Source organism: Erpetoichthys calabaricus, chromosome 3, assembly GCF_900747795.2.
Source record: "Erpetoichthys calabaricus chromosome 3, fErpCal1.3, whole genome shotgun sequence".
NCBI classification, from domain to species: domain Eukaryota; kingdom Metazoa; phylum Chordata; class Cladistia; order Polypteriformes; family Polypteridae; genus Erpetoichthys; species Erpetoichthys calabaricus.
This window is the reverse complement of record NC_041396.2, coordinates 14,118,395-14,145,694: the sequence shown is the minus strand read 5'-3', so window position 1 is coordinate 14,145,694 and position 27,300 is coordinate 14,118,395. Positions and strand designations below refer to the sequence as shown.

The 27,300-nt window shown below is 44.0% G+C and overlaps 1 protein-coding gene across 1 annotated transcript in view; it reads left to right on the top strand.

Moving 5' to 3' along the window:
• The first annotated feature begins 1,951 nt into the window (after positions 1-1,951).
• mtmr9 (myotubularin related protein 9) overlaps positions 1,952-27,300 on the top strand; it is a 122,649-nt gene continuing 97,300 nt past the window's right edge. The window contains exon 1 of the mRNA XM_028796390.2: positions 1,952-2,127. The gene's annotated coding sequence lies outside the window, so the exon portion shown is untranslated. The remainder of the gene's footprint in view (positions 2,128-27,300) is intronic.

Below are 27,300 nucleotides of genomic sequence, written 5' to 3'. Positions count from 1 at the left end.
TCATTATGTAAAGCACTTTGAGCTACTTTTTTGTATGAAAATGTGCTATACAAATAAATGTTATTATTATTATTATTATAAAGGAGCAGATACTGGTGGGTCCTGCTGATGGGTTAAGGACCTTCTACGAGGGGTCCTGGTCCAGCTCTCCTTGAGGAACTGCCTGTCTGTCTCCTGAAATCTCCTCCATGCCCTTGAGACTGTGCTGGGAGACACAGCAAACCTTCTGGCAATGCCACGTATTGATGTGCCTACCATCCTGGAGAAGCTGGACTAACTGTGCCACCTCTGTAGGTTCCGGGTATGGCCTCATGCTACCAGTAGTGACACTGACCGTAGCCAAATGCAAAATGAGTGACAAAACAGATGAGGAGGGCAAAATGTCAGTGGCTTCCCTCCACCTGTGAAACCACTCATTCCTGTTTTAGGGGTCGTCTCATTGTTACCCCTCTAGTGCACCAAAGCAGCTGAAACTGATGAACAAGCCCCTCTGCTACTTAACTGACCAGATCAATAGCCCAGAAGTGTCATTGACTTGATGCTATACTCGGATTCAAAAGGTTTCCTTTAATTTTTTTGACCAGTATGTAATGCATATTTGACCGACTTTGTGGAGGAGGATAGGCGCATGGACTTCACTTACAAATAAAGGTAAGACCATAAATGGTTTTCAATTTTATAAAAAATGGGGTCAGACTAAGAAAAAAACAACCCAATATTTAAAAACTACATTTTAACATTAAATAAAATATTCTTTTGTTTTTCTTGTTATCCTTTTGTTGAACTGTCTGTATTAAATTTGATGAAATCATCAGAATTAAAAAGCTTTTAGAAACAACTAAATATTTCAATTAAGGTCAAATTTGAAATCCATTTTTTTTGTACACCACTCTGTACTTTCTTTTGTATTGTATGAGTGTGAATTGTGGAATTGCAACAGCAAATTTAGAGCACAGGCGGCATGGTGGCGCAGTGGGTAGCGCTGCTGCCTCGCAGTTGGGAGACCTGGGGACCTGGGTTCGCTTCCCGGGTGCTCCCTCCGTGGAGTTTGCATGTTCTCCCTGTGTCTGCGTGGGTTTCCTCCCACAGTCCAAAGATATGCAGGTTAGGTGGATTGGAGATTCTAAATTGGCCCTAGTGTGTGCTTGGTGTTTGTGTATGTCCTGTGGTGGGTTGGCACCCTGCCTGGGATTGGTTACTGCCTTGTGCCCTGTGTTGGCTGGGATTGGCTCCAGCAGACCCCCGTGACCCTGTGTTCGGATTCAGCAGGTTGGATAATGGATGGATGAATTTAGAGCACATGGAGGGTGAGGAGCTCTCTCTCTCGTCACAATAAACGTAACTTTCTTTCTTAGCCAAATATGTGCCTTACCTGTGTGTGTGTAAAGAATGCTGATGAGATATGAAACATAACCAGTAGTCAATGTGCATGCTGGCTGCCAATTGAATAGTCAATAAGCTACTCTTTGGGGTTCATATATTTGTAAATGTCACTCTGAAGGAGTCATCACCTCACCAGCCATGAACCTCACCACACGTCAGTGCTGCCAATAATATTAGCCTTTGGTAAAAAAAAAAAAAAAAAAATCCTACAAATATTGTGTGGAGAAAGGAACTTGGTTACAAAGTACTTCTGATACACCTGATTAACTGATGGCACCATAACTGAGGCCGATTGACAGATAAAATTGCCCGGGTAACACAGCTAGTCCACATTTAATTGCGGTTGTTTCGGTACAATTTAACAGTTTTTTTTTTATTTTAATGATGTAGCATTACAGCTGCCAACAATCAAAAACACAAAGTTAAATTAATAAAGCGGAACGAAGCAGACCCCAGAAGTGTTGCTGTGGAGCGGACGTTCGCATTCTGTTGGAGTAACCCCGCCCACTCAGCCGATTATGCTCCCGGAACTCAGGATCGCGTCGCCTATGTTTCCGGTCGGTGTGTTTTCTTTTTGGGACTGTTATTTTGTTTGCGCCGGGTTTTCCCCCTTATCCGTAGTTGTCATCCGTAGAAGCAGGCAGGCAAGCGAGCAAGCGGTTTCACGTCTGGATATTGCAGAATCAGGGGACCGCCAACTTCAGTAAAATGTGCTCGCCTGTAGGGTGAACAAAGCTCCGAACTGTGAGTAATGCTGTGACTCCGCACCTTTCTTTTGTAAGCTTTTCTCTGCGACATGAGAATGAAGTGTTACTATTGTTTGGATTACTCAGATGCTCGGCGTTTTGTTTTGCTTTTATGTATTTATCGGGTCTCCGGGCTTGTGCAGCTCACCTGTCTGCAAAGGGCTGTGCAGCCTACAAGTTGTCATTTATGCAGTTCTCCCCGTGAAAAGCGAGTTCTGTTGATGGTGCGCATCAGGGGCGGCTGGCATTGTGTTGCCGCGGCCCAGTATCTCTGCAAAATACCGGTCTTTTTTTTTTTTTTACATACACGCATGTCATCAGTGTTTTCTGCCTTATTTAAAGTATTCTTTGATTTATTCAGATAGCGTACATTCTGGAAAATACTTGGATCGTTTTAGTGAAATCCTGAATGAAACGTCTTCATTTTAAAAGGGAAGATAGAAACGAGCTGTCAAGTAGCTGAGGACGGCGAGCCAAAGCAGCGCAGACGAACGCATTTAGCAGGAGAGCAGTGGTGCAGCCAGAAAGTTTAAATATACGTATTTATATAGAAATCAGAAAGCCACGCGCATTGAAGCAGCCATTCACTAGCTCCATAAATATTTCCATGCCATACACAACGAATTAATAGGAGATAAAGTCGTGTAGCGCCACGCTGATGGTTGCTTGGCACCGACCCCAATGACTTATTGCTTTCAACGTCGCTTTTTATGGCAGATCAGGTTGTGACCACGCTATCTGTGACCGGCTTGACATTTTTATAGGCTCCCCAGCAGCTGGTACTGAAGCCCCTCGAGAGCATGATCTAACAATATAGGAAAAGCACAAATTTGAAAACCGTGTGGTAGCAGCATTTTGGAATGTAAATGTTAGCTTTCCTCTATTTTTCCAAATCACTGCCCCCCAGCTCATCTGACACTTTGTATTGCAGTAATGATGGTTTCCTCATTGTGATGATGTAATCTTACTTCAATTTATTATTTATTTATGTTCGTTTATTTTATTTCTGTTTATGCTATTTATTGTATGTTTTTTTTTCTTCTTTTATTGTAAAGCACTTTGGCATGTTGTTTTAAATGTGCTATATAAATAGACATTGACATTGTGGAAATACAGCCATTTTGTAGACCAAACGAAATGAAGCTTCAAAGATGGGAACTTGACGATGCAGCTCCCCCCCCCCCCCCCCCCTTTATTTCTTCTATGTAATCTGAATTTCACAAAGGACCCCGCTACCCGTAATCGCCTTGATGTGATCGGGGGGCCCTTACTGTGATGCGATAGAGATTTAATGGATGCCTTCCCTCTTAATGCTTTGATGCTATTTAGACTTCAAGGTGCACTTCCCACCCCCAGTTACTTCGATATGTTTGGAATTTCATGGGGGAACCCGACCGACCACTCATTTCTTCTTTGTAATTGGGATTTCGCAGGGGACTCCTGCGAAATGATTGGGGGCAATCACCCCTAATTGCCTTGACACAATTGGGGTTTAATGGGTGACCCCCCCTTAATGCTTTGATGCTATTGGGACTTCACAGTGCACCTCACCCCCAGTTACTTTGATGTGTTTGGAATTTGGAGCTGGTTTTCATCCAGGATGTGTCTGTACATTGCTGCAGTATATAATAAAGTATCTATCTATCTATCTATCTATCTATCTATCTATCTATCTATCTATCTATCTATCTATCTATCTATCAGTCGTCTTTCCCTTTATCCTGACTAGTCTCCCAGTTCCCCACAGCATGATGCTGCCACCACCATGCTTCACTGTAGGGATGGTATTGGCCTGGTGATGAGCGGTGCCTGGTTTCCTCCAAACGTGACGCCTGGCATTCATACCAAAGAGTTCAATCTTTGTCTCATCAGACCAGAGAATTTTCTTTCTCATGGTCTGAGAGTCCTTCAGGTGCCTTTTGGCAAACTCCAGGCAGGCTGCCATGTGCCTTTTACTAAGGAGTGGCTTCCGTCTGGCCACTCTACCATACAGGCCTGATTGGTGGATTGCTGCAGAGATGGTTGTCCTTCTGGAAGGTTCTCCTCTCTTCACAGAGGACCTCTGGAGCTCTGACAGAGTGACAATCGGGTTCTTGGTCACCTCCCTGACTAAGGCCCTTCTCCCCCGATCGCTCAGTTTAGATGGCCAGCCAGCTCTAGGAAGAGTCCTGGTGGTTTCGTACTTCTTCCACTTAGGTATGATGGAGGCCACTGTGCTCATTGGGACCTTCAAAGCAGCAGAAATGTTTCTGTAACTTTCCTCAGATTTGTGCCTACAGACAATTCCTTTGACTTCATGCTTGGTTTGTGCTCTGACATGAACTGTCAACTGTGGGACCTTCTATAGACAGGTGTGTGCCTTTCCAAATCATGTCCAGTCAACTGAATTTACCACAGGTGGACTCCAATGAAGCTGCAGAAACATCTCAAGGATGATCAGGGGAAACAGGATGCACCTGAGCTCAATTTTGAGCTTCATGGCAAAGGCTGTGAATACTTATGTACATGTGCTTTATCAATTTCTTTATTTTTAATAAATTTGCAAAAACCTCAAGTAAACTTTTTTCACGTTGTCATTATGGGGTGTTGTGTGTAGAATTCTGAGGAAAAAAATGAATTTAATCCATTTTGGAATAAGGCTGTAACATAAGAAAATGTGGAAAAAGTGATGTGCTGTGAATACTTTCCAGATGCACTGTAGATAGTGTGACAGTTTGTGGTCCTCTCGACCCCTTGAACCCTCAGACTACTCTTCAGACACCAGGCAAAAGTCCAATAATTATTTATTCGGACACTAATAAAGTGCACAAAGCACCTATACTCCACAATACTCATATAATAAATCCAATAATGAATCACCACAATAAACAATCCTCCACTCCCAGACGCGTTGCCACCCTTCCACCCAGCTCAGCTCCACATCTGGGATTTCCCACAGTCCTTTTATAGTCCTTGACCCGGAAGTGTTTCGCCCTCTCTGTCCACGTGACTAGGAACACTTCCGGGTTAGATAAAAATCCTCTCTTCTTCACCCCGGAAGCATGTCATTCCTCCTACCCATGTGACTTGGATGTACTTCCGGGGCGTAGGGCAAATAATCCTTGTTCCTCCCTGCAGCGTCCCCTAACGGCCCCCACGGCATCCAGCAGGGTTGGGGATAAAAACTGCATTATCCAGAATTCCCTGCTGGCAATCGGGGCACCTCCATGCTGCAGGGAGGGCTCCACCTGGCGGCCTTGGGGTATTGGCCGGGATGAACGGCCGGCCACATATCACAATAGATAGATACTTTATTAATCCCAAGGGGAAATTCACATACTTCAGCAGCAGCATACTGATAAAGAACAATATAAAATTAAAGAGTGATAATAATGCAGGTAGACAGACAGACAGTAACTTTGTATAATGTTAATGTTTAACCCCCCCGGGTGGAATTGAAGAGTCACATAGTATGGGGGAGGAACGATCTCCTCAGTCTGTCAGTGAAGCAGGATGGTGACAGCAGTCTGTCACTGAAGCTGCTCCTCTGTCTGGAGAAGATCCTGTTCAGTGGATGCAGTGGATTCTCCATGATTGACAGGAGTCTGCTCAGCGCTCGTTGCTCCGCCACAGATGTCAAACTGTCCAGCTCCGTGCCTACAATAGAGCCTGCCTTCTTCACCAGTTTGTCCAGGCGTGAGGCGTCCCTCTTCTTTATGCTGCCTCCCCAGCACACCACCGCGTAGAAGAGGGCGCTCGCCACAACCGTCTGAAGGCAGAAACTGTTGTGGAGAAATCTTTACATAAAACAAGCAGAGTCTTCAGAAAGACAGTCAGAATTTAAGACTTTATTGTACAGCATAGAAAACAGAGCAGAGCACATAAAGCCTGTCTCAGTTCATGAAATGAGCCCTGAATGTATTACAATTCTTATCTCCAAATGCCCCCCTTTCCAAACTAGTTTCCCAACATCTACTGTATAGAGTTTCCCATGACTTTGTCCCCACTCCGCACCTCTACCCATAACAATCACCTGATGTTCCAGATCTTCTCCTAACAATATTCTTGCCCCTCAAGACATCCCCATAACATTCTTCTTCCCAATAAACCTTCCCATAACAATATTTTTGCTGGCAGGGCATATTTGCCGTCTGGCGATAATTATCACCTGAATACCCCTCCCTTCATTCTTACGGCCTAATCCTGAGCTGTTAGAATCGATGGCCTTTCAGTTGTTAATCAGTTCTTAACAATTCAGTTGCAATCAGAAGGCCCATGTATGAAAACTGGACTGCCTAATTAATAATTCAATAACTGATTACTTGTTACACTAGCATCCTGTAAGGCTAACATAACAGGCAACTGTGGCAGTGAGCGGGCAGCGCACAGCTTCCCTGATAAGGGCCAAGGTGTGACATGGCGCTTCACGCTTGACAGAAGAGGAAAAAGACAAGCCTTTAACAATTGCTTCTTTAAGCTCACTCATATGTGCTACTATATCTTACTATTATTATCACTAAGCTGTTTAAAGAAATATTGCCATATAAACTTAAATGCTACTGTAAAACATACATGCGTGCTAATATACAGTGGGTATAGAAAAGAATCCCCCTGTTTGAAATACAGTATACGTTCTTAATCCGTTCCAGATCCTTGGACTTATACCAAACAAATTTTTTCTATAAGAAATAAAGGGAAAATGATTAATCCATTCCCATGAAAAAAAATCCTATTGTTATTGGCATATTATACATTGATGGGGTTGTATAAAATAATTTAAACACTGCTTAATACTAAAATACATAAATACAAAAGCAATTAGATGAAATAAATGAAAATTTAACCTCACTTTACCTTGCTGAGAAGAGTCGAGTGCCCGCTAAGACTGCTCTTTCTCATCCTTTAACCTCCTTTATCTTCCTCTTTTCCTCGATCCATTTACAGTGGTGTGAAAAACTATTTGCCCCCTTCCCCTTTACATCTTGCCTGAAGAAGGGGCCTGAGTTGCCTCGAAAGCTTGCATATTGTAATCTTTCTAGTTAGCCAATAAAAGGTGTCATTTTGCTTGGCCTTTCCCCCCCTTCCTGATTTATTATTCTTTTGCATGTTTGTCACACAAAATGTTTCTGATCATCAAACACATTTAACCATTAGTCAAATATAACACAAGTAAACACAAAATGCAGTTTCTAAATGATGGTGTTTATTATTTAGGGAGAAAAAAAATCCAAACCTACATGGCCCTGTGTGAAAAAGTAATTGCCCCCTTGTTAAAAAATAACCTAACTGTGGTGTATCACACCTGAGTTCAATTTCCGTAGCCACCCCCAGGCCTGATTACTGCCACACCTGTTTCAATCAAGAAATCACTTAAATAGGAGCTGCCTGACACAGAGAAGTAGACCAAAAGCACCTCAAAAGCTAGACATCATGCCAAGATCCAAAGAAATTCAGGAACAAATGAGAACAGAAGTAATTGAGATCTATCAGTCTGGTAAAGGTTATAAAGCCATTTCTAAAGCTTTGGGACTCCAGCGAACCACAGTGAGAGCCATTATCCACAAATGGCAAAAACATGGAACAGTGGTGAACCTTCCCAGGAGTGGCCAGCCGACCAAAATTACCCCAAGAGCGCAGAGACGACTCATCCGAGAGGTCAGAAAAGACCCCAGGACAACGTCTAAAGAACTGCAGGCCTCACTTGCCTCAATTAAGGTCAGTGTTCACGACTCCACCATAAGAAAGAGACTGGGCAAAAACGGCCTGCATGGCAGATGTCCAAGACGCAAACCACTGTTAAGCAAAAAGAACATTAGGGCTCGTCTCAATTTTGCTAAGAAACATCTCAATGATTGCCAAGACTTTTGGGAAAATACCTTGTGGACTGATGAGACAAAAGTTGAACTTTTTGGAAGGCAAATGTCCCGTTACATCTGGTGTAAAAGGAACACAGCATTTCAGAAAAAGAACATCATACCAACAGTAAAATATGGTGGTGGTAGTGTGATGGTCTGGGGTTGTTTTGCTGCTTCAGGACCTGGAAGGCTTGCTGTGATAGATGGAACCATGAATTCTACTGTCTACCAAAAAATCCTGAAGGAGAATGTCCAGCAATCTGTTCGTCAACTCAAGCTGAAACGATCTTGGGTGCTGCAACAGGACAATGACCCAAAACACACCAGCAAATCCACCTCTGAATGGCTGAAGAAAAACAAAATGAAGACTTTGGAGTGGCCTAGTCAAAGTCCTGACCTGAATCCAATTGAGATGCTATGGCATGACCTTAAAAAGGCGGTTCATGCTAGAAAACCCTCAAATAAAGCTGAATTACAACAATTTTGCAAAGATGAGTGGGCCAAAATTCCTCCAGAGCGCTGTAAAAGACTCATTGCAAGTTATCGCAAACGCTTGATTGCAGTTATTGCTGCTAAGGGTGGCCCAACCAGTTATTAGGTTCAGGGGGCAATTACTTTTTCACACAGGGCCATGTAGGTTTGGATTTTTTTTTCTCCCTAAATAATAAAAACCACCATTTACAAACTGCATTTTGTGTTTACTTGTGTTATATTTGACTAATGGTTAAATATGTTTGATGATCAGAAACATTTTGTATGACAAACATGCAAAAGAATAAGAAATCAGGAAGGGGGCAAATAGTTTTTCACACCACTGTAAAGGTATTTAAGGTGGTCAATTACAAGTTGTGCTTCCTTCCCTTTGACTCTCCTCTGAAGAGTGACAGACAGCATGGGATCCTCAAAGCAACTCTCCAAAGATCTGAAAACAAAGATTGTTCAGTCTCCTGGTTTAGGGGAAGGCTACAAAAAGTCATCTCAGAGGTTTAAACTGTCAGTGTCAACTGTAAGGAATGGAATCAGGAAATAGTTTATCACACCACTGTATCCCCCCCTTCCTGGTGCCGACCCGTATATATACATCCACCCGCACCTCCGTGGGCACAGCGCCTTAATCACACGCCGCTGGAAGCCAATGAAGCAATTGAGAACAATCACGCCCACGGAGAACGACACTGCGTTAACGGATTTAAAACCTGGCCCTTTTTTTTTTTTTTTTTTTGAAGCCACGGACCCGCTATACCACAGGCAGTCTTGGCGTTGTCTCGAGAGAGGTAAACAAGGGTAGCACACGGTCTTCTAGCATGCGAGTCGTATTCCAAACAAAGGTCGTATACAAAGCAAAATGTTTCACGTCCAAACAGGATTTGTACCAAGTTGGACTTATTCCAAAGTGGACGTATACCGAGGTACCACTGTATTCACATTTTATTTGCTTTACAGTCTTAAATGAAAACACACACAAACCAATATTTCTTCCCAGCTTTACTTACTCAATGCAACCGATGACATCCAAGTGAAAGATATCACAGCTACAGTTCAGAAAAATGATAAAAAAAATTAAAAAAAAAAAACCTACTGAGATGAATAAAGGATCACCCCCCCCCCCAATGTCAATGTCATTTTGTTGACCCCCCCTTTTGCTTTAATGACAGCCTTGAGTCTGGTGGGATTCTTCTCTTATCAGCTTTGCACACCTAGATTAGTAATATTTGCCCCCCACTCTTCTTTCCAGTTTAACTGTTCAAGTTTGGTCACATTAGATGGTGAGCATTGGTGGTTTGCTATCTTCAGACCTTTCCACAGATTTTCAGTGTGATTTAGGTCTGGGCTCTGACTGGCCACACCAGGACAATCACTTTTCTCTCCTTCAGCCACTGCGAGGTCAATTTTGCTGTGTGCTTCGGGTCGTTGTCGTGTTGAAAGGTGAACATTCTGCCCATCTTCAACTTTCTGGCAGAGGGTAGCAGGTTTTCCTTAAGAATTTGACGGAATTTTGCCTCATCCATATTTCCTTCTATCCTAACGAGGCCCTGCGGCAGTGAAACCCCCCCACAACAGGATGCTGCCACTTCCATGCTTTACTGTAGGTATGGTGTGTTGTGAATGGTGAGCTGCATTGCTGAACTGTTTTGGTATTGAGGCCAAATAGTTTGATTTTGGATTCATCTGACCATAAGACCTTTTTCCACTTGGCATCAGAATCTTCAAGGTGCATTCTGGCAAAGCTCAAATGAGCCTTAATGTGGCCTTTCTTCAGAAGTGGCTTTTTCCTTGCAACCCTCCTGAACAAGCCACAACTGTGGAGCGCTTGTCAAATTGTTGTCACCTGCACACAATGATCACTCTTTGCCATCAAATCCTGTAACTCCTTCAAAGTGGCCATTGTCCTCCTGGTAGCCTCTCTTACCAGTTTCCTCCTTGCTCTTCCATCCAGTTTGGAGGATCCTAGTAGTACCAGACACTCGCCACTTCGTTATGATGGACTTTACTGAGCTCCTTGGGATTGATGAAGCCTTTGAGATTTTTTTGTCTCCATCTCCTGCCTTATGTCTGTCCACAACTCTACCCCTGAGATCTTTTGAAAGTGACCTGCCACCCATAGTCAGTTGTTTGCGGTCAGTTACACTACCAAGCAAGGGAATGAATGTTTCAGGAACAGTGTCACTAATCACACTCATTACAACTGATCACAGGTGGAAGGAAACCAATAACCACAATGGAAATGGTGGGCACTGACACCTGATTGAGTTTAGAGGGGGGGGGGGGGGGGGGGTCCTTTATTAATCTCAGGATTTCTTGTTTTTGATTTTTTTTATCATTCTTCTGAACTGTAGCTGTGATATCTTTCACTTGGATGTTATAAATTGCATTGAATAAGTAAAGCTGGAAATAATATTGGCTTGTGTGTTTTCATTTAACTGTAAAAGCCAATGAAAGCAGACAGCAGCACTGTTAAGTAATGGCAAATGGCACACAGCTGCCCGGTGGTCCAACAGAGGCCAGGCTACTGTTTATGTCATGGCACATGTTCAGGAAAAAAGTCCCCTAGCTTTCAATAATCAACTCTTAAGCCCCTATAGTGTTCAAACTAACTAATATCATAATACATGTGTTTTACTTTTATTGCCTCAGGTATTGCTGAGCTCTAATGCTTCTAAATGCCATTTAATTCCTTGTATGTTTTATACGCTAGCTTAAGAGCTTGCCCTTTACTCACACAGGCAAAAGCCTTGCATGCAGTTTGTTTGGTCTTCTGTCAGTAAGAAGCTTGGCTCCTTCATTTCTCAAAACAAAGTTTGCCTGCTTGCTTCCTCTGAGCGCATGATGACCGTGTCTCACAACTCGACTCGCAGAAACTCAAAACAAAGCAAGTAAGAAGGAGAGGAAGGCAAGAGGCCTCTCTAACAAAATAAATTGTGTCCTTTTTAAAGTTGTTTCAGGCCTAGGCTTTTTCCTGGATCAAAATTCTCAACAAAACCTGTTTTTTTTTTTTTTACACATCCGCAAGTACTGTTGTGTTTTGTCAACGTCTTTAAACTGTGCAAAAAAAAAAAAGAGGTGAGCGTCAACATCAGCTGCCATAAATTTGAAAAACCAGCATGAAGCCTATAATCATTTTCTTATGTTTTACAGTCATATGAAAAAGTTTGGAAGCCCCTCTTAATTCTTTAGATTTTTGCTTATCATTCGCTGAGCTTTCAAAGTAGCAACTTCCTTTTAATATCTGACATGCCTTAAGAAAACAGTAGGATTTCAGCAGTGACATTAAGTTTATTAGATTAACGGAAAATATGCAATATGCATCATAACAAAATTAGACAGGTGCATAAATGTGGGCACCCCAACAGAGATATGACATCAATACTTAGTTGAGCCTCCTTTTGTAAATCTAACAGCCTCTAGACGCTGTCCTCCTATAGCCTTTGATGAGTGTCTGGATTCTGGATGGAGCTATTGTTGACCATTCTTCGTACAAAATCTCTCCAGTTCAGTTCAATTTGATGGACAGCCTGCTTCAAATCATCCCATAGATTTTTGATGACATTCAAGTCAGGGGACTGTGACGGCCATTCCAGAACATTGTATTTCTCCCTCCGCATGAATGCCTTTGTAGATTTTCAACTGTGTTTTGGGTCATTGTCTTGTTGGAATATCCAACCCCTGCGTAACTTCAACTTTGTGACTTATACTTGAACATTATCCTGAAGAATTTGTTGATATTGGGTTGAATTCACTCAACCTTCGACTTTAACAAGGACCCCAGTCCCTGAACTAGCCACACATCCCCACAGCATGATGAAACCTCCACCAAATTTGACAATAGATAGCAGGTGTTTTTCTTGGAATGAGGTGTTCTTCTTCCACCATGCGAATAGCTGTTTGTGATGACCAAATAACTCCATTTTTGTCTCATCAGTCCAAAGCACTTTGTTCCAAAATGAATCTGGCTTGTCTAAATGAGCATTGGCATACAACAAGCGACTCTGTTGGTGGCGTGAGTGCAGAAAGGGCTTCTTTCTCATCACCCTGCCATACAGATGTTCTTTGTTCAAATTGTGCTGAATTGTAGAACGATGTACAGATACACCATCTGCAGCCAGATGTTCTTGCAGGTCTTTGGAGGTGATCTGTGGGTTGTCTGTAACCATTCTCACAATCCTGCTCATATGCCGCTCCTGTATTTTTCTTGGCCTGCCAGACCTGCTGGGTTTAACAGCAACTGTGCCTGTGGCCTTCCATTTCCTGATTCCATTCCTTACAGTTGACACTGACAGTTTAAACCTCTGAGATGACTTTTTGTAGCCTTCCCCTAAACCAGGAGACTGAACAATCTTTGTTTTCAGATCTTTGGAGAGTTGCTTTGAGGATCCCATGCTGTCTGTCACTCTTCAGAGGAGAGTCAAAGGGAAGGAAGCACAACTTGTAATTGACCACCTTAAATACCTTTACAGTGGTGTGAAAAACTATTTGCCCCCTTCCTGATTTCTTATTCTTTTGCATGTTTGTCACACAAAATGTTTCTGATCATCAAACACATTTAACCATTAGTCAAATATATCCATCCATCCATCCATCCATTTTCCAACCCGCTGAATCCGAACACAGGGTCACGGGGGTCTGCTGGAGCCAATCCCAGCCAACACAGGGCACAAGGCAGGGAACCAATCCTGGGCAGGGTGCCAACCCACCGCAGGACACACACAAACACACCCACACACCAAGCACACACTAGGGCCAATTTAGAATCGCCAAACCACCTAACCTGCATGTCTTTGGACTGTGGGAGGAAACCGGAGCGCCCGGAGGAAACCCACGCAGACACGGGGAGAACATGCAAACTCCACGCAGGGCGGACCCGGGAAGCGAACCCGGGTCCCAAGGTCTCCCAACTGCGAGGCAGCAGCGCTACCCACTGCGCCACCGTGCCGCCCTAGTCAAATATAACACAAGTAAACACAAAATGCAGTTTTTAAATGATGGTTTTTATTATTTAGGGAGAAAAAAAATCAAAACCTACATGGCCCTGTGTGAAAAAGTAATTGCCCCCTGAACCTAATAACTGGTTGGGCCACCCTTAGTAGCAATAACTGCAATCAAGCGTTTGCGATAACTTGCAATGAGTCTTTTACAGCGCTCTGGAGGAATTTTGGCCCACTCATCTTTGCAAAATTGATGTAATTCAGCTTTATTTGAGGTTTTTCTGGCATGAACTGCCTTTTTAAGGTCATGCCATAGCATCTCAATTGGATTCAGGTCAGGACTTTGACTAGGCCACTCCAAAGTCTTCATTTTGTTTTTCTTCAGCCATTCAGAGGTGGATTTGCTGGTGTGTTTTGGGTCATTGTCCTGTTGCAGCACCCAAGATCGCTTCAGCTTGAGTTGACGAACAGATGGCCGGACATTCTCCTTCAGGATTTTTTGGTAGACAGTAGAATTCATGGTTCCATCTATCACAGCAAGCCTTCCAGGTCCTGAAGCAGCAAAACAACCCCAGACCATCACACTACCACCACCATATTTTACTGTTGGTATGATGTTCTTTTTCTGAAATGCTGTGTTCCTTTTACGCCAGATGTAACGGGACATTTGCCTTCCAAAAAGTTCAACTTTTGACTCATCTGTCCACAAGGTATTTTCCCAAAAGTCTTGGCAATCATTGAGATGTTTCTTAGCAAAATTGAGACGAGCCCTAATGTTCTTTTTGCTTAACAGTGGTTTGCGTCTTGGAAATCTGCCATGCAGGCCGTTTTTGCCCAGTCTCTTTCTTATGGTGGAGTCGTGAACACTGACCTTAATTGAGGCAAGTGAGGCCTGCAGTTCTTTAGACGTTGTCCTGGGGTCTTTTGTGACCTCTCGGATGAGTTGTCTCTGCGCTCTTGGGGTAATTTTGGTTGGCCGGCCACTCCTAGGAAGGTTCACCACTGTTCCATGTTTTTGCCATTTGTGGATAATGGCTCTCACTGTGGTTCGCTGGAGTCCCAAAGCTTTAGAAATGGCTTTATAACCTTTACCAGACTGATAGATCTCAATTACTTCTGTTCTCATTTGTTCCTGAATTTCTTTGGATCTTGGCATGATGTCTAGCTTTTGAGGTGCTTTTGGTCTACTTCTCTGTGTCAGGCAGCTCCTATTTAAGTGATTTCTTGATTGAAACAGGTGTGGCAGTAATCAGGCCTGGGGGTGGCTACGGAAATTGAACTCAGGTGTGATACACCACAGTTAGGTTATTTTTTAACAAGGGGGCAATTACTTTTTCACACAGGGCCATGTAGGTTTGGATTTTTTTTCTCCCTAAATAATAAACACCATAATTTAAAAACTGCATTTTGTGTTTACTTGTGTTATATTTGACTAATGGTTAAATGTGTTTGATGATCAGAAACATTTTGTGTGACAAACATGCAAAAGAATAAGAAATCAGGAAGGGGGCAAATAGTTTTTCACACCACTGTATATCTCATGACTGGAAACACCGGTCTATGAAGTTCAAGGCTTAACGAGCTCATCCAAACAATTTGGTGTTGTAAGTAATCAGCATTGAGCAGTGACAGGCATTCAAATCAGGAAAATGGCAAGGGGACCCACATTTGTGCACAGCCAGTTTTTCACATTTGATTTAATTTCATACAACTAAATACTGCTTCACTAAGAATCTTTGTTCAGAAAACACCGCAGTACTCAGATGTTCCTAGGAAATGAAAGACAGACCACTGTTATCTTTTTTGTTGAAAGGAGAGTCAATTATTAATTCCTTATATAAAATGTTTACCAAATTTTTTGAACTTGAACATCTATACATTCCATGGCAAACCCAGCAGATGTGGTTTAGTGGACTTCTGCCAGCTTCCATTGTTTAAGGTTCAGCTGTATAAGTTGGTTATAAAATTCTCATACCAGCAGAGACCCTCCTCCTTCTGCCCTGCTGATAGTATATTAAGAATTTTTTCCTGAGTCATAATGAAGTGCTGCTTTCCCGTGTGATCTGGTGAGCTTACAAGCAACTTACATTGGCTTTCAGAGATGAGCGCTTAGATACAGACGACGCTGATGCCACCAGAAAGACATGTACAGTCGCGACCAAAGATTTTGAGAATGGCACAAATATTAATTTTCATAAAGTTTGCTGCTTCAGTGTTTTTAGATCTTTTTGTCAGATGTTTTTATGGTGTACTGAAGTAGAATTCCAAGCATTTCATAAGTTTCAAAGGCTTTTATTGATAATGACATGAAGTTTATGCGCAGAGTCAATACTTACAGCGTTGGCCCTTCTTTCTTTTTCAAGACCTTTGCAAACCTTGGCAATCAACTTCTGGGCCCAATCCTGACTGATGGCAGCTGCCCATTCTTGGAGTTTGTCAGAATTGGTGGGTTTTTGTTTGTCCACACGCCTCTTGAGAACTTGACCACAAGTTCTCAATGGGGAGTTTCCTGGCCATGGACCCCAAATTTCGATGTTTTGTTCCCCGAGCCACTTAGTTTTACTTTATTGCCCGGTAATCCATCGTGCTGGAAAAGGCATTGCTGGTCACCAAACTGTTGTTGGATGGTTGGGAGAAGTTGCTCTCGGAGGATGTTTTGGTCCCATTCTTTTTTCATGGCTCGGGATCGGGGGCCATTACCAGTGCAGAGCTTGCTCAGGAATGGCAGCAGACAGGTGAGAGTGCATCTGCACATACAGTGAGGTGAAGACTTTTGGAGGATTGCCTGGTGGGTGTCAAGAAGGGCAGCAAAGAAGCCAAGAAAAACATCAGGAACAGACGGATATTCTGGGATTGGACTGCTGGGGAAAAGTCATTTTCTCTGATGAATCCCCTTTTGGGGCATCCTGAGAATAGAAAAGGTGAGCGGCACTACCATCAGTCCTGTGTCAGGCCAACAGTAAAGCATCCTGAGACCATTCATGCCAGCCGAGCCAGTGGGCTCACTCACAATTTGGCCTAAGAACACAGCCATGAATAAAGAATGGGACCAAAACATCCTCCAAGAGCAACTTCTCCCAACCATCCAAGAACAGTTTATTGACCATCATTGCCTTTTCCAGTATGATGGAACACCGGGCCATAAGGCAAAAGTGAGAACTAAGTGGCTCGGGAAACAAAACATCAAAATTTTTTGGGTCCATGGCCAGGAAACTCCCCATTGAGAACATGTGGTCAATCCTCAAGAGGCGGGTGGACAAACAAAAACCCACCAATTCTGACAAACTCCAAGCATTGATCAGTCAGGATTGGGCCCAGAAGTTGATTGACAGCCTGCCAGGGTGAATTGCAGAAGTCTTGAAAAAGAAAGAAGGGTCAACATTGCAAGGATGTACTCTGTTCATAAACTACATGTCATTGTCCATAAAAGCCTTTGAAACTTCTGAAATGCTTGTAATTCTACTTCAGTGTACCATAGAAACATCTGACAAAAAGATCTCAAAACACTGAAGCGGCAAACTTTGTGAAAACCAACACTTGCACCATTCTGAAAAGTTTTGGCCACAACTTTACATCCTTATGTTCATCTAAGATCGTAAGATTTTTGACCAAAAGAATGAGATCATGGGTACAAGCGGCCGAAGTGATCTTTCTCTGCTGGGCAGTTGGGCTCTCCCTTAATGACAGGGAGAGAAACTCAGACACCTGGGAGTAGTGCTGGGACGTATACCGGTTCATACTGAAAACCGTTTTTTATTTTTGTTATGGATTTTTCTTATACAGTAATCCCTCGCTACTTCTTGGTTCACTTTTCGCGGATTCACGACTTCGCGGGTTTTTAAATACAAGTGATTGCCCGCCTATCGCGGAAGTTACGTTCCAGACCCATCAGCAACAGGAGAAAATCCGCGATATTGAAACACCATATAAATAAACATTTTTATAGTTTAAGCCTTAAAATACCCATCCCACATGCTTTAAACACATGTAAACTTATAAAACACACTTTGTTAACATATATGATATGTGGATGTCGGGCTAAGGATATGAGTAACATCTCACTATTATAAAACATTTTAACTTCACGCAAGACAAGACAGTGAGACAGGAAAATAGGTGCTGTATAGGCTTTTAAATTATTGACACGCAGAGCGACAAGCAGCACAAAGCCAGCACTTCTCCTTAGCGTTCATTCAGCTCCCCACCCCCTTGACAATGCAAAGTGGCAGGAGCGTACTGCGCCTCCGGGGAGGGGGGTTTGAGCGAACGTGCGTTCAGCCCTCACACACCCCCACTCCTCCTCCTCCTTCCGAACGCGCAGAGCGATATGCAGGCATTTTGGCAGAAGCAGTACAAAGTCCATTTCTGCTCAGCGTGAGTTCAGCTGCCCCCCTTCACAAAGCGAGTGCAGACACATCGACGTCTGATCGCTGCTTGCAGTGTGCAGTGTTGGTCTGCGGTGTTTAAGAATGTAGAAAGTGTTTAAGAGCATAGGAAGTGTTTATAAGAGTGTGGGAAAGGTTAACAAGAGAGTGAGAAAGGTTTATAAGAGTGTGGGAAGGGTTTATAAAGCCTTAAAATATGTGTAAATAATAAAATAAATATAGGTCGGTACTTTGCGGATTTTCACGTATCACCGGGGGGCTCTGGAACGTAACCCCCGCGATAGGTGAGGGATGACTGTACCGTAATACCGGTTTAAATAGCCTAAACAACGTTCGGAACGTGGCGCAGCGGGAAACTGTTTAAGGGGGGACTTTTTTCACTGCTACACCGCAAAACACTCATGCAACGGAGTACATGCGTTAGTGGAGGTATTGAGCGGTGAAAATGAACAAAGAACATTCTGAAGCTGTAGCAGACGATAAAGTTGAACATGATGACACAGAAGAACTTTTGCCAAAAAAAGGAGCCACGTCTGTTGTCTGGAGATTTTGGTTTGAAAAGGTCAGATGTGGACCAAACGACTTATTACTGCAAATGCTGTTGAGCTAAAGTTGTCGCCGGAGGCGGTAACACGAGCAATTGGCTGCACCACCTTAGCTGCAAACATGCTTTGGAGTACCACGAATGTATGGAACTAAGATTGTCACCCTCCACGTCCTCAGATAAAACTGAAAAAGCTAGAGGACACTCGAGTCAGACGTTACTTGTAGACGCATTTGCTAGAGGACTGCCTACAACAAAACAAAGCAAGCGGTGGATCGAGATAATTACAATCGCCATTACAATCCATATAGCTAACGTGTCAGTGGGCAGAGATTGGTAACATTAACAGAAAATGTAGTTGGTTTACAAAAATATTTACTCCTTATTCCTTTTTCTAAGACGTGTTCAGTGCAATCCAACTTTTGACAAACGCCTCTGGATATTTTACTAAGTCTGAATGCCTCTTTGGATAGTTAAAAATGTGTTGTCAAAATTATAGTTTAAGTTGTTTGCAAAATTTGTTCAATAAAATGGTTCTATATTTTGACTGCAACTGTAATGCAATGCGATTCCTTCTCTTCATTAGTGCCACCCCCTTGAAAACTATCACTTTATGGGGCCATGCCAACCTGTATTAATACGTGTGTGCACATTAAAATGTTTTTTTGTACCATGTACAATTCTCATGACAGTGGAATAGGTTATTCTTAGCCAGTCTACTGCAGTAATTGCAGTGGAAAATGTGGTTAACATCCACTCATGCATGGGGAAAAAAATACAGTTAAACTGGTATAATTTTGAAAAATACCGTTATATAGAATTTTGGTCATACCGCCCAGCCCTACCTGGGAGAGACTTGGAGTAGAGCTGCTGACCCTCCACATCAAGAGAAGTCAGTTGAGGTGGTTCGTGTATCTGATATGGATGTCTCCCAGGCACCTCTGTGTGGAGGTTTTATGGGCATGGCCAGCTGGGAAGAGACCCCAGGGAAGATCCCAGGCCCACTGGGATGATTATATCTCCCAGGTAGCCTTGGAATTCCTTGGGATCCCACAGTATGAGTTGGCAAGTGTGGCTAGGGAAAAGGATGTATAGGCCTCACTGCTGAGACTGTTGCTCCTGTGACCCAGTTTTGGATAAGCGGTGGAAAATGAATAAAAAAAAAAAAATTCCAAAAAATTCCTAATAGCCTGATTCACTTTGTCGTTCTGGGGTTTTGAATGTTGCTTGACGAATGAAAAAATGAATTTAAATGAGTTTGACAAAATGCTGTAACATACCAAAAAATGCAAGAAATGAAGGATCCAAATGCTTTTTGAATCCGCTGTATTATTGTCAAACTCTCTTGATCCATTTTACGGTTTAGAGAGACGTCAAACCAGTTGAATTTATGGCCTTGGAAGAACTAAATATCAGCAATTATTTCTTGACCAGTAACGGCGCACTGCACGATAACGTGCAGTGAATACACTTGACTTGATCATTCCTAGTTTTCATCCTCTTTCTCTGTACGTTTATCATTCGTTTGCTCAGAGGTTGATGGCCTTGCTGCTGACCAGCTCTTCTTTTCTCCACCCTAGTGGCCCGCTGCTTCTCTTCTTTCGTCGGCATTTTTTCAAGTTAAAACTGATTAAGTTAGCTTTTGTGTTGCAATTACTTAGTACGTTTTCTTTTTAATTTTTCACTTAAGCTGGCACTTAAGTCTTCAATCAGCCTTAAGAACGATTAGCAAAGGTGGTAGGGAATGAGAACGGCGCCCATATGCATGCGCCGCCCGGCCGCCCTACTGCGCGCTGCAGAGAGTTGATTCTACAGTAAAATAAAAAGAGTAATAAAATCATCACCCCGAAAGCGTAGAGTGAACGTCACATAGTATATGTGTACCAAATTTCAAGTCAATAGGTGAAACGGTTTGCGAGCTACAGGTGATTTAAAATCCTGGACAGACAAACGAACAGCCACGGTAGCGTATTATAGAAGAAGAAGATCGTGTGTTCGCCCAGGTGAATGGTAGGCTAATGTAGTAATAAGATTTTGTGGTGCCAACCTGGCTGTCCCTGTTTGCTAGAAAAGAATAACAAAAACAGCACACAATGGCATTCAAAAAGAGAAACAATAAGGCAGCCCCTTAACACTCGGGAAAGTTCAGTTACAATACATCAGGAGATTATGAACAGGCTGTGGATCTCTTCTCCTTAGGTTGCTTGAACCAGAAGTGACGCCACCTTCTGGGCGGTCTTGCTTTTATGAGCTAGGAAGGGGTGGAGGCAGTTTCCCTCACTGGGCTGTTTCTTTGCACTGTGGTGGAAGAAGAAGACAAGGCAGTTAGCGGCAGTGCCCCCTCTCGGGGTGGTAGCACATAATTGGGAAGAACTCGGAGGGAGACTCTCTGACGTGCATGCATGACACAAATCATATCTAATCTGGAGGTTGTGGCCTGGTGTATTGTGACGGTGCGGATTGGTTCCACGCTTCCGGTTCCCTCCGGGAGCCTTTTGAACCCGCCACCTGCCGATAACATTTCCAAGGGATGAGCCAAGCAAATAAGGACACCACATACTGTAAGGCAAGGGGAAGGTGCAAAAAAAGATGTAAAGTGCTTTTATTATAATAAAGTCATGCAAAAAGTGTTCAAAAGTGCAGTGCTCAAAAATCTTCATCAAATAAATAAAATAATCCATAAAAGGTCTCTGACAGTGGAGGTTAAAATGAATCCCAATGAATATCCATTAAAACAAGGTGGAAAAACAGCAGGAAGCAGTCTTCTAAAATCTCAAGCCCAGGTGCATCCCTTTACAACAGACGTTTCTCCGGCTTATCCTGTTCGGACCTTGAAGCGCGGAGAGACGTCAACCAACAGGCACAGACAACCTTCAGTTTTGGCTTATGTCCCCGCCATCCATCCCATGGTGATCCACGAGGGGGGCCGCCAAGCCTCCACTCCTTTGGCCTTGTGGGGGGAGTCCCTCTGGAGTACTTGTGTCACTCCTGTTCCCAAGCTCAGCAGGAGCAGCTTTCAGCCCCCTTGAGCGCTGGCCACACTGCTCACCCCTGGGGCTCACATTCCCATCTGCCTGCTTCTTCCCTTTTTACACCTGCGCTCCCTCTCTCTCTCGTTCCTGCCCTTCTCTCCAGCCTTTAACCTCCGCTCCCATTCTTTCTCACCTGTCCCCTCTCCCACTTTGTTCCCCTGCAGGCACCTTTAAACTTTCCTTCCTAATTGGTTGCAGGTGCGAGGAGCCGCCCTCTCCGTGGCCCCAATGAGACGCCTAACTAATCCACCCTCCTGTGCACATGTGTGAGGCACGATCAGCATGCACCCCATGTTAACTGCGGCGCGAAACGCACTCGCATACACCTGCATCTTTACAAGTGTGATAATTTATTTTAAATCAGCACAGCACCATGGACCACTCCTAACATTTACATGTATTCATGTTTTCCATTATGAGAAATTTGTCACACATTTGGACCAAACTACAACTTCCAGTTGATTAAAACTAAGGTGTCTGCAGCTATAGGTGACATTTTGCCATAACAGTGAGACTATTCTTGTATTCCTGAATCTGTTAAAGAAAGGGAAATGCAAGGAGTGACCCCTTGTGTGTCCAACAGGGAGCATTTGCTTCCATATATTGACTTGGGTCAGTGGCAAAAGATGTACTTCAAAGACAAAATGGCAACAAAACAATTATACATTTTCTTTGCCTTTTTATAGTATTGGTAGGTGTTGGTTTTAGATTACTAGATAGAACTTTATTAGAAGTATGTTAGATAAATAAATACATTATAGATAGATAAATCTCTCTGTCTCTCTCTTTTTTTATATAATATACACACGCACACTATGGTCTGAACACACATCACAATGACAAAAAAGAAAGAAGAGAGCAGCCCCAGTTCCAGTGTGGCGCTATATTGCTTTTGGTATACAGGAGCCCCAAACCCCCCCATAGTGTTTCCTGACACACTTTTACTGAATAATTAATTGGCTGAAAGTCCTCAGTGTTGGTGTGTCAGAGTGAGGATGTGTAGCATTGTTCATAATGGCACTCAGTTTTGTTTTAAATTTCTCCCTTGTTGCGATCTCCAAGTGGTCCAGAGTGTGTCCCAATGGTGAGCCTGTCCTTTTAGCTGTAATGAATTAACAACACACACCCCTGCATAGCAGCCCGCTTATTCAACTTGGGGGCGCGATGGTTTAGATTGGCTCCATGTTCCCTGGTCCATCCGGGATTCTCTTGAACCCATAACCATCGATAGTCATGTACCAAGATGAGCCGGGCAAATGAGGACATGGACATTCTGCAAGGGGTTGGTGCAGAAGTGTCAAGTGCTTTTATTAAAAACAAAGTCCAAAGCGTGCAGTGCAAAAGTGATCTTTCATAAAGAATCCAATAAAACCAGTGAATGTGAAGGTTAAAACCCAAATAAGTATATTCCAATAAAAATTAGGTTAAAGCACACAGCAGGAAACCGTTCTATTAAACAAAAAAAACAAAAACTCGCAAGCGTTCTTCTTAGAACTGAAGTCTCCTCCACTTACCCCCGATGGAAGGACATCCTACCGACAAGCACAGCCAACCTTTTAACTGCCGTCACAGCCGCCCAGCAGGGTGCAGCACTAAGCTTCACTCCTCCGATTTCCCCTGCCACTCCTCGGCTTTACGAGGAAGCCCTCCTGGAGCAATCAGTCATTCCTTCTTCTCAGATCGCTCACCAGGAATGACACTCAGTCCCCTCTTGAGTGGCTGCCGTCCGCTGCTTTCATGGGACTCATCATGGGTGCATGCCTTCATTCCTTATGACAGCGGCTCTTCTTCCAATTATGCCTTCTTTCTACCATCTGTAGCACTTTGGGATTGCTAAAATATAAAGTGCAATATAAATAAAATTTATTATTATTATGATTATCTCTAACCTCCGTCTCTCTTTTTTCCTGTCCTCTCAGTCTCTGCCGGGCAGGCTTCTTTTATACTAGGCAGTTGGGTGCAGGTATAGTACTGTGCGCACTCTGTGGTGTGAATGAAGCACCTGACTGATACGCTCACATTTGCACATGAGTACATGATCAGCCAAGAACCCCAATCCACCCAGAGTGCTGCATGTTTGCATACCTCGCTCACACCTGCGCCCGATCGGAGCCTGCACACTCCAGGACCTGATAATCTATATATATAATTCACTAAGCAGCCGCCAGTGCAAGTAAGACACCCATGGAGCACGCAAGACAGAGCCACGCCCACCAAATCTAAGACCATGGGATACGACGACAACTCACAGAGCCACGCCCACCAACTCAGACGCAACAACTCACAAAACAAGGCGTCAGTCGCGTTCGTCTCTGCTACAGTCCACATGCACCTATAAGACACGTTGAGTTTTCATTGTTCTTTTTGTCCAGGACGGGTGAGGTTTCCCGTGTTGAGTCTAATTAAGCCAATGGCTCCACACCTGGTGGTGCCCTTCCGTCAATTCCTTTCAGTTTCAGCTTTGCAACCATACTCCTCATGGGACCCAAAGACTTTGGTTACCCGGTTGGCTCCCGGTGGGTCATGGGAATAACGCCGCCGGATCGCCAGTCGGCATCATTTATGGACGGAACTACGACGGTATGTGATTGACTTCGAACCTCCGACTTTCGTTCTTGATTAATGGAAACATTCTTGACAAATGCTTTCGCTCTCACGCAAATTGTTGGTGGGCGGGGCTCTGTCGTGCGTGTGCCATGAAGACGAAAGCGACTTACACTGTGTTTGGTGAGTTGTTGCGTCCGGGCACATGAGCAGGCAGTGTGAATGCCTGGAGAGCAAGGGTGGACGTGGGCCGGGAAATAAAGGAGCATGGTATGAAATTGTGTAGACAAACGTTTTCCGTGTTCCTGCAGGACCATCTAAGAAGAAGCATGTTTGTCGCGGATGCGAATCGCTGTATGCAGCGTGTAAAACAGTTTGCGATGGTGGACACGGTCGTGCGTCGTAACCGAAAAGAAAAATGAAAAGTCATTTTGGCTTTTGTGGCTCAGAGGCTTATTATTATTATTATTATCTCTAACCTCCGTCTCTCTTTTTTCCTGTCCTCTCAGTCTCTGCCGGGCAGGCTTCTTTTATACTAGGCAGTTGGGTGCAGGTATAGTACTGTGCACACTCTGTGGTGTGAATGAAGCACCTGACTGATACGCTCACATTTGCACATGAGTACATGATCAGCCAAGAACCCCAATCCACCCAGAGTGCTGCATGTTTGCATACCTCGCTCACACCTGCGCCCGATCAGAGCCTGCACACTCCAGGACCTGATAATCTATATATATAATTCACTAAGCAGCCGCCAGCGCAAGTAAGACACCCATGGAGCATGAAAGACAGAGCCACGCCCACCAAATCTAAGACCATGGGATACGACGACAACTCACAGAGCCACGCCCACCAACTCAGACGCAACAACTCACAAAACACGACGTCAGTCGCGTTCGTCTCTGCTACAGTCCACATGCACCTCTGAGCCACAAAAGCCAAAATGACTTTTCATTTTTCTTTTCGGTTACGACGCACGACCGTGTCCACCATCGCAAACTGTTTTACATGCTGCATACAGCGATTCGCATCCGCGACAAACATGCTTCTTCTTAGATGGTCCTGCAGGAACACGGAAAACGTTTGTCTACACAATTTCATACCATGATCCTTTATTTCCCTGCCCGCGTCCACCCTCGCTCTCCAGGCATTCACACTGCCTGCTCATGTGCCCGGACGCAACAACTCACCAAACACAGTGTAAGTCGCTTTCGTCTTCATGGCACACGCATGACAGAGCCCCGCACACCAACAATTTGCGTGAGAGCGAAAGCATTTGTCAAGAATGTTTCCATTAATCAAGAACGAAAGTCGGAGGTTCGAAGTCAATCACAAACCGACTGGCGATCCGGCGGCGTTATTCCCATGACCCACCGGGAGCCAACCGGGTAACCAAAGTCTTTGGGTCCCATGAGGAGTATGGTTGCAAAGCTGAAACTGAAAGGAATTGACGGAAGGGCACCACCAGGTGTGGAGCCTTTGGCTTAATTAGACTCAACACCAGAAACCTCACCCGTCCTGGACAAAAAGAACAATGAAAAGTCAACGTGTCTTATAGGTGCATTTGGACTGTAGCAGAGACGAAACCGACTGAGGCAGTGTTTGGAAAATGAACAGTCAATGTGACTCACAAGTGCATGTGGATTGTACACAGACGAAAGCAATTCAGGTGAGGAGTTGGGGGCGGGCACATGAGCAGGCAGTACGTACTGAATGATGGCTAAGAGATGACTAAGAAATCGGCAGACTAAAATGGCGGGGTGGAGGGGGCAGAATGAGCGTCGGACGATCAAACTTGCCTGTCTAGAGGATGTAAATGTCGTAACAAGGCTTCCGTAGGTGAACCTACGGAAATATCGTTACCAGTTGTGTCGACACGTCGTTGGACTGTTAGGAACGAAAACCTCTCGGGCCCGCTTCCCTGCCCTCTCTCCAGATAGGCGGAGGGGGAGGAAAGGGCGTGCTCACTGGGCGTGCTTCCCATCTCACCCCATTTCCGCCCTCTGCGCACGACTACCGTCCAGCCCCGTCCCTTGCTCTGGAAGGTGAGGGCGCGGCGGCAGTCCTCCAGTTTTCAGTCACGGACAATTGTATGTTGCTTTCTCCAGAGTTCCCTTACAGTCGTATCCTCAAACCCACCCCATTTGGACAACTGTGTCTTTCAGGAAGTGTTCACCCATCAATACATAATTAAGCGGTGTATGCTATGCCGCGGGTTGGCAAGTTTATTTAAAAAACGCAGTTCGCCATGAACCCCGTTTCACAGGGAGCTTTGGGAGCCTGAAGCCTATCCTGGCAGGACAGGGCACATGGAAGGAAACAGTCCTGGAGGGGACACCAGCCCATCACAGGTATTAAAGTTAATGTCGATGTTGTACCTGTTGTGTCGATTGTTTTGATGGTTCTCTACCTTCTTAATGTTGCCCTTTGGTTGGAGTCGAATCGGCGGAGTGGTGGCTCTGAGGTAGGGACCTGCACTGGCAATCGGAAGGTTGCTGGTTTGAATCCCATAAAATGCCAAAAAGGGACTCTGCTCTATTGGGCCCTTAATCTGCAATTGCTGAGCGCTTTGAGTAGTGAGAAAAGTGCTATGTAAATGCAAAAAAAATTATTATGGGGCAGAGTGGTGGTTCTGAGGCTAAGGATCTGTGCTGGTATCCAGAAGGTTGCCGGTTTGAATTCCTGTCACTGCCAAAAGAGATCCTAAGCACTTTGAGCTACATTGTTTGTATGAAAATGTGCTATATAAATAAATGTTGTTGTTGTTGTTACTCTGGTAGGCCCTTGAGCAAGACTCTTAACCTGTAATTGCACCAGGGGCGCTGTACAATGGCTGACCCTGCGCTCTTACCCCGAGGGGTATGCGAAAACTAACAAATTCCTAATACAAGAAATTGTATAAGGTGAAATTTAAGAACAAAAAAAAAAAAGCGAACATCATTTAATTCTAATGATGTGAGTGTTCAGTACGTTTAAATTTGCTTTTTCGGCTTTCTGTGGCTTTTCTTGTTTGTGAGTCATGTCCTCTTCTGCCTGTGACTCACTCTTGCTTTATGAATGCGTCTGTGTCTGTTGCAATTGCCATAAGGCTGCGGCCCGGTAAGTCCTGTTTTTAATCGCTTTTAAAAAATCTCCATGGAATTGTTTAACTTTGTATTGACAGTAAACTGTGAAGCACTGCCACTGAATTTTGCTTTTTGCCTTCGAATGCCAATCCTTTTCTTTTGTTTTTGTACTTTCTCTTAAGGGGGTGAGAAGGGGAGAAGTGCAGCAGTCAGGTGGAGAAATTAGTTTCTTGGTGCAGAAAGAACAGTCTGCAGCTTAACATCAGCAAAACGAAGGAATTGATTATGGACTTTCACTGCACCAAAGAGCCTCTACGCCTTTTACTATTCATGGGTGTAGAGGT